The sequence below is a fragment of the Haemaphysalis longicornis genome, unplaced genomic scaffold (assembly GCF_048455015.1).
Source record: "Haemaphysalis longicornis isolate Haplotype H1 unplaced genomic scaffold, Haemaphysalis longicornis Haplotype H1 scaffold_6, whole genome shotgun sequence".
Classification (NCBI taxonomy): domain Eukaryota; kingdom Metazoa; phylum Arthropoda; class Arachnida; order Ixodida; family Ixodidae; genus Haemaphysalis; species Haemaphysalis longicornis.
The window spans coordinates 151,366,543-151,374,016 of NW_027526407.1; the positions used below are offsets into that span (position 1 = coordinate 151,366,543).

Consider the following 7,474-nt stretch of genomic DNA (forward strand, 5'->3'; position numbering starts at 1 on the left):
AAAAAGGCCGTTCCTTCATTAGAAAACGAAAGGAAAGCCTGCAGTCGTAAATACCAATGAAAGAGCAGGAAAAGGAATAAGTAAATTGATTACCACTACTACTCACTTCATAAGATTCACTAACATCAAACTTGCGGGAATCACGGTCGCTGGATATACAAAATGATAAAGCACCACACCGGTTCTCCGAAGGTTGAGCATTTGGTTCTACTCGGGGGCGACTTCGTCTGCGCATTTTCTCCCAACCATAGCAAGGCTAACTACAGGAAAAAAGATATTTCAGTAGGTACAAAAATTAAACCCTGATGGAATTTTCACTACAAAAGACTGCAACAACATCCACTTCATTTTGAGGCGATGTCATCCGTCACTAGGCGCCAACTTCTCGGACAGCTCAAAATGAATGGATGGTGAGAACACCGCCACTGGACACGTTGCAACACAATTTGTACAGGCTAGGAGTGCTAGAAAGTATTACCTGCCTCTAACTGAAAACCACCGTCATTTTATGTTCTGCGTAATGAAGAGGTCGCGTTGGAATTTATTATTAATTGCGAGAATCTCCTCCCTGTCTTTAGCACGCGAAGGTTTCTCTTTATAGGTTTCCACGATCGAATTTCAAAAGGCAAGATTCGGCCCATCTTTTTGTTATGGTTTGTGTTGCCGCTGACTAGTCATGCTCTTGATAAGTCCGTTGGTTTTCGTGTGGCTTTTCGCAAACTAGGCGCACGGTTGTGCAAAGCGGTAACTTTGGAAATATATATTGCAAAATATATTATAGCGTTTGGGAAGCCGTGTCCCTTACTCCAAATAACGCCATCTAGTAATGGAGAAAGATTAGGCTCTAAAAGTATCATCTGAAGCTATCTGAAATCCGCAAGTATCATCACAGGTTATTTTGTGCACTCTATGGGCGTAATGAATCGGCAACAGGAGTTCTCTTATGAAGGTGTAACCTTCAACTTACCAGCTGAAGCTTGCAATAATGTGCTGGTAGCAATCTGAAATCCAATCTGAGCCACCGCTTGAATCTGCGGAACGCTTGCAGTCCTACTCCACAGCAGCGTTCTTCCATTTGACAGTTCCTGATACTGTCCTTTTCATCTATTACAGCGCTTACCCGATCACAGTACTGGTTGCTGTTTCTCATCTGTTCAAGCGAAAACCGGACGGTTACCACTATTCCCATGGCCCATCTGTTTGGGATGTCCCCGGAAACAAAGAGTGCCCACTCAAGATGGTAAGAGTTGCTTCTACCTGGGAATTTCAAGCAAAGCTGGATCGAACATGAATGTGGATAGATCGTACGTGGCCAAATGACCTTAGTGAACTCCTCCTGAAACTTTTTGTCTTCGCCTACCGACTTATTCCAGAGAGCGTTGAAGGCTCTCGCAGTGCGCCGCTTCACGGCAACAGGTTTTCAGTTTGATCAATCTAGGTTTTACTAAGGCGGAGCTACAGAAGGGTGAGGGTGTTAAAATTCTGATTAGATGGAGATATGTCTATTCTACCCGTCATTCATCGGTCCAGAAAACGTTTGCTTTAAGAACTCTATTCCTTTCCTCAGCAGAGACCGCTATTACTGTACATGCGGAATCAGGTCAAAATACTCGGTGAGTTCTAGCGTTCTGAAAAGATGACTTTAAATGGCCCATGTATTTGTGGCTCTGTCAATGCATCGCTTCATATATTATATTGGAACTGATTCTGGGAAACGATTTATTTTCCTTTAACCTCATTGAGTGCGTATTTCTGGCGAATACAAAAATTCTCATTCACCACGCCCCCGTTCCGCCTCTAGCATTAGGTGACCAAACGTCACGCAACACTTAAGCATTACAAGAAGATCAACGGTTCTTATTCATGCCGAACATTTTTCCGGCCCATCTGCTTCCAGCAGCAAAAAATCTCAAGTGATTGTTTGGAACCCATTCATTGATTGATTGATTGTGGTGTTTAACGCGCCGACGCAACGTAGGCGATGAGGCGCGCCGTAGTGGAGGGCTCCGGATTAATTTTGACCACCTGGGGATCTTTAACGTGCGCCGAAATCTCGAACACACGGGCGTTTTTGCTTTTCGCCTCCATCAGAAAAGCGGCCGCTGTGGCCAGGAATCGAACCCGCGACCTCGTGCTTAGCAGCGCACTGAGCCACCGAGGCGGGTACTTGAGGAAACTTGCTCCTTTGTTCATTCATCCAACCCATTCATCCAAACGTGCCAATATATATATATATATATATATATATATATATATATATATATATATATATATATATATATATATATATATATATATATATATATATATATAGAGAGAGAGAGAGAGAGAGAGAGAGAGAGAGAGAGAGAGAGAGAGAGAGCCTAACCACACCCCTATGCCTCCTTTGGCGTTGTAGACTGCCGACCTATCTTTCTGTATTTCCTCAACGAGCCCCTCATTTCCTTACTATATTATTCTGCGAAAGCCTAGCGAGGGTCTCGGTTCTGGCAGCCTTGATGCCTAGGTAGCATAAGAGGGCTTCCCGCCAGTAACCCGCTCATGACAGGCTGTAGACGTTCTAGTCACGCCCCGGGGGTTGAAAAGAAGGTCCCCTTCTCCCCGTGGAGTCAGAGTGGCGCTGGCTACCACCCTCAAGAGTCAGATACACTCCTAGTAAATATTATTAGCCCAGAAAGTGAAGGAGAACACAGTCGCCCAGATAGCCGAATTGGTAAGGCATTCGACATGTAATCGAAAGGCGTGGGTTCGGTCCCCACTCTGGGCGCGTGTTTTTCTTTCTTTCTTTCTTTCTTTCTTCTGTATATTAAAAAAAATGTTTACTTAATTAACCGTAGTGAAAAAGAAAAGAGCCTAACCACACCCCTATGCCTCCTTTGGCGTTGTAGACTGCCGACCTATCTTTCTGTATTTCCTCAACAAGCCCCTCATTTCCTTACTATATTATTCTGCGAAAGCCTAGCGAGGGTCTCTGTTCTGGCAGCCTTGATGCCTAGGTAGCATAAGAGGACTTCCCGCCAGTAACCCGCTCATGACAGGCTGTAGACGTTCTAGTCACGCCCCGGGGGTTGAAAAGAAGGTCCCCTTCTCCCCGTGGAGTCAGAGTGGCGCTGGCTACCACCCTCAAGAGTCAGATACACTCCTAGTAAATATAATTAGCCCAGAAAGTGAAGGAGAACACAGTCGCCCAGATAGCCGAATTGGTAAGGCGTTCGACATGTAATCGAAAGGCGTGGGTTCGGTCCCCACTCTGGGCGCGTGTTTTTCTTTCTGTCTTTCTTCTGTATATTAAAAAAAATGTTTACTTAATTAACCGTAGTGAAAAAGAAAAGAGCCTAACCACACCCCTATGCCTCCTTTGGCGTTGTAGACTGCCGACCTATCTTTCTGTATATATATATATATATATATATATATATATATATATATATATATATATATATATATATATATATATATATATGATTCCAACTGTACCTTGAATTGAGTGCGCATCACTGCCAGCTTTCGACAGGAAAGTGCAATACCGTACAGTACATTCATGCAGCTAGTCATCATCACCGTTCACAGTAGTTGTTTGAAATCTTAAACTGGCCAATCGGGGTCGAAGAAAAGCAAAGCAGTGGCGAGTGCGTCGACAAACAAGAGACCTATTTAGAGACGTTCAGTGACAGCTCAGTACCCCTCGAGAACACGTGTTCAATCATACTACCAGGTTTTAAAAACACACTTTGCGCTTATCTCCAAATGAGTGTTTGTACGAACACGGAATGATTTGGCGCCTTTGAATACTGCTGCTCGGTGGTCAACACGCTCGTTTCAGCCATTACATACCGAAAGCCGCTGATGGCTAAAAAACCTCATTATTTTAAAATTTATGAATAAATCTCTATGCGGAACGACAACTACTGTATTTCAACTGATTGTGACATTTACGCGCCGAAGCTACACAGGCGATGAGGCACGCTGAAGTGGAGGGCTCCTGTTTAATTTTGACCAGCTCTGGATAATTAACACGTGCCAAAATCTTGAACACGAGAGTTTTCGTTTTTCGCCGCCATCATAAAAGCGGCCATGGCGGCCAGGAATCGAACCCGCGTCCTTTGGGCCACCGCGGCGGAATAACTTATTCTGTAACTTCGGTTTTTCATTTGAGTGTGTGTGTGGGAGGAGGGGGGAGCAGTGTAACTGAAAATGTGAGCAAATGAAATGCTATAAAAAATTTTATACTTGATTCACTTTACCGAGAATTTAGGCACACTAGCGACCTCCCTCCTTATTGTCATGACGATTGTTTCGTGGGTCTTTTTGGTGGGACACTGCGTCTGAGCCATTGTTTTTCTGTTTCATATATTCAATTTCGACGTAAAACCAAGCAAGCCTCCCGTCGTGACTCTAAACGTAACACAGTGCCTTGTTTTCCGCTCGATCTGGTTTTCCACGACCGTCTAAATGGTCGTGCTACAAGACAGCGTTTTTTTAGATATGATTGTTGATACGTAACATTTGGATCTACCAGCCATACTAACACGCACGGCGAAACAGCTTTAGCCCCCAGGCAACTCAAACTACGCGTGTGAAGCTGCAAACACGTCTTTTTTTAAACTGCGCTGAAAAATAGCTTCAAATATTTTAGTGTAATAAATGCCAGCAGCCAGCAGTCAGTTCAGAATCACGACCGCTCGATGGACATCGAGCGGCCGTGTCACAGCATACACCTAAACGAATTTTTAAACCAAATTCGCATTGCACGAAGCTGCACAGCCCTTTTCCCAAGCACTGCCTGGCCGTTGAACGGCTCCTGAGGCCGCGTCGTCATCGCAGCCGTCATAAACCACGATTACCATTTACTGAGGGCATTCCACAAGACCTTGTTTTTAGAGATTGCAGAGCCACCTTTCCGGTCGCTGGTAATAGTATTACTTTCTATATACCCGAGACAGAACGTTCGTTGAAGTCACTTTCGTGCGGCATGTGCCGGCAACTCCGAAGGCGCTCCGAAACGGGACACGGTGTGAAGTCACCGATGTGGGGCGCCCCCACCGAAAGTAGCGGCCGCAACTGCAAACTCCGTGTTCACGCGCTCGCCCATTGCCGAGGCGCGATTTGGCAGGCTCGACCTTGTTTCCATCGAGCGACCGTGCTTCATCTCTTCATCCCCGCTTCTTTTATTCATTATCATCCTCAACACCTATAGCAGCCGACAGAGAACATGCCACCAAATAGCCATTAACAGAAGTGTTGTTATTCCCCCAAGGTGCATGGTTGAAATTTCTATTTATTGTCTTCTTTGCAGAAGTCAAGGTGCATGGTTGAAATTTCTATTTATTGTCTTCTTTGCAGAAGTTTATTCGGGTCTAATTTCAGTAAAAAGTGCTATTGCAAGCTTCATTTTTAGCAGCGCCAATATGAACGTGTTTTATGTTATAAATGATATGTACTATTTGTAGACAGAACTGAAGCTATCCTAAAACACAATTTAGGTCAGATAGGGAAAAATTCTGTAAAGCTGTTCTGACGAAGTTTTCTTTTTCAGAAACCCATTGCCGAACAGCTAGCAAGCACCAAAATTCGAAATGACTCCACTGTGATTGTCTCCTTTACCATGTCCTGCATATATTGGAGACTTAACAAAACCTACTACCCAGGTGGCGTCACGTTGAACAAGGACGGCTTTTGGGTGTCAAGTTATTTCACGCCAGTAGAGCACGCTCAGGCACGTATGCTTTCTCACAGTTGGCGAAAGCTGACAGTAGTTTCGGAGTTCTACGAAGACAGTGTGCATTTGTAGGAATGGAACTTGAAAGGTTTGTTCGAACGATCATTTTTAACGTACCGTATGTGCATTGTATCCTGCCAAACAACTGCGCACAATGACGACATTCGGTTCATAAAACCGGTAGAATAGCACAATCTGCCAAATTCTGTTGTTAGAGAAAGCAATCCTGCTAAATCTAGAAATTTATTCTTGTCTCACCTCAGCCATCAATCCCTAATTGTCTCGATGACTTTCCACCTGCTTCCTTTTCTGTTTTCTCGTTATTTTGCTTTTGTATAACTGTTCTTATTGTAGTGGGGTTTATTTAGACAGCCGAGGAACCGATGGGATCAAGCGACGGAGGCAGAAGAAGCTCGATCAGCCGAAGAAGCAGAGCAGCCAGCACTGAACATGATCACGCTGCGAATGCTGTGCGCTTGATGCGCGGGGATTGTCCGTGGGGATTGTCCTGCTTCCGTTTGGATTTCGGCCGGAGCTTTAATCCCTTGACCCGGACCTCTCTTCTTCGTTACAATTACCCCCGGGGGACAAGGAGCCATCCTGGCGACTTCATGGCGAGGGTGAGACGATGGACTCGTGGTAGGACTTCAAACGGTTGGCGTGGACAGTCTCGCGGCGACGGCGACGAAGATCGTCAGACGGTGTGAGCGGCTCAACGACGTAGTTTACTGGTGATGCGCGCTCTATGATGCGATACGGGCCATGATATTTGGCGAGGAACTTAGAAGACAGGCCAGGCGTTGTAAGCGGTATCCATAGCCAAACAAGAGATCCAGGGGGGAAAGAAGGCGGAGATGACCCACCTAGGTCGTGTTGGTATTTTTGGCGACTTTGTTCACTGGACGTGAAGGAACGTGCTAACTGGCGACATTCTTCAGCGTGTCGCGCTATATCGGAGACGGGCTTGCCTTCCGAGGCATCGGGGCTGTATGGGAGGATGGTGTCCATGGTGCATGAAGGCTCGCGTCCGTAGAGAAGGAAAAAGGGAGAGAACCCGGTGGTGGTTTGCGTTGCGGTATTATACGCGAAAGTAACGAATGGAAGCACCACGTCCCAGTTAGAGTGGTCCAATGCTATGTACATGGAAAGCATGTCACCAAGCGTGCGATTGAACCGTTCCGTCAAACCATTTGTCTGCGGGTGGTAGGAAGTACAGGTCCGGTGAACAATCTTGCATTTACTGAGGAGAGCGTCCAGAACTTCGGACAGAAAGACGCGTCCTCTGTCGCTGAGAAGCTCCTTGGGGGAACCATGACGTAGGATGAAGTGATGGAGAAGGAACATGGCGACGTCGCGTGCCGTAGCGCTGGGAAGCGCGGACGTTTCCGCGTAGCGCGTAAGGTGGTCTACAGCGACGATAATCCACCTGTTCCCAGAAGAAGTGAATGGTAAGGGTCCGTAAAGGTCAATTCCAACCCGGTCAAAGGGGCGCGAAGGGCAGGGTAGAGGTTGCAAGTCTGCTTCAGGCTTTGGATGGGGTAGCTTGCGTCGTTGGCAGGCCTCACAGCCACGGATGTACTTGCGCACAAAACTATACATTCCCTTCCAGTAATACCGCTGACGAAGCCTAGCGTAAGTTTTCAAGACACCAGCGTGGGCGGATTGGGGGTCAGCGTGGAAAGATGCACATATTTCGGCTCGTAGATGGCGTTGTATTACGAGCAGCCATTTCCTTCTGTCGGACATATAGTTGCG

At 46.2% G+C, this 7,474-nt stretch overlaps 1 non-coding gene across 1 annotated transcript; it reads left to right on the top strand.

Annotated features, from left to right (window-relative positions):
• Positions 1–3,185: 3,185 nt before the first annotated feature.
• Trnat-ugu (transfer RNA threonine (anticodon UGU)) lies at positions 3,186–3,257 on the top strand. Its single transcript has one exon. It is a non-coding gene; the product is annotated as a tRNA-Thr (tRNA).
• The last annotated feature ends 4,217 nt before the right edge of the window (positions 3,258–7,474 follow it).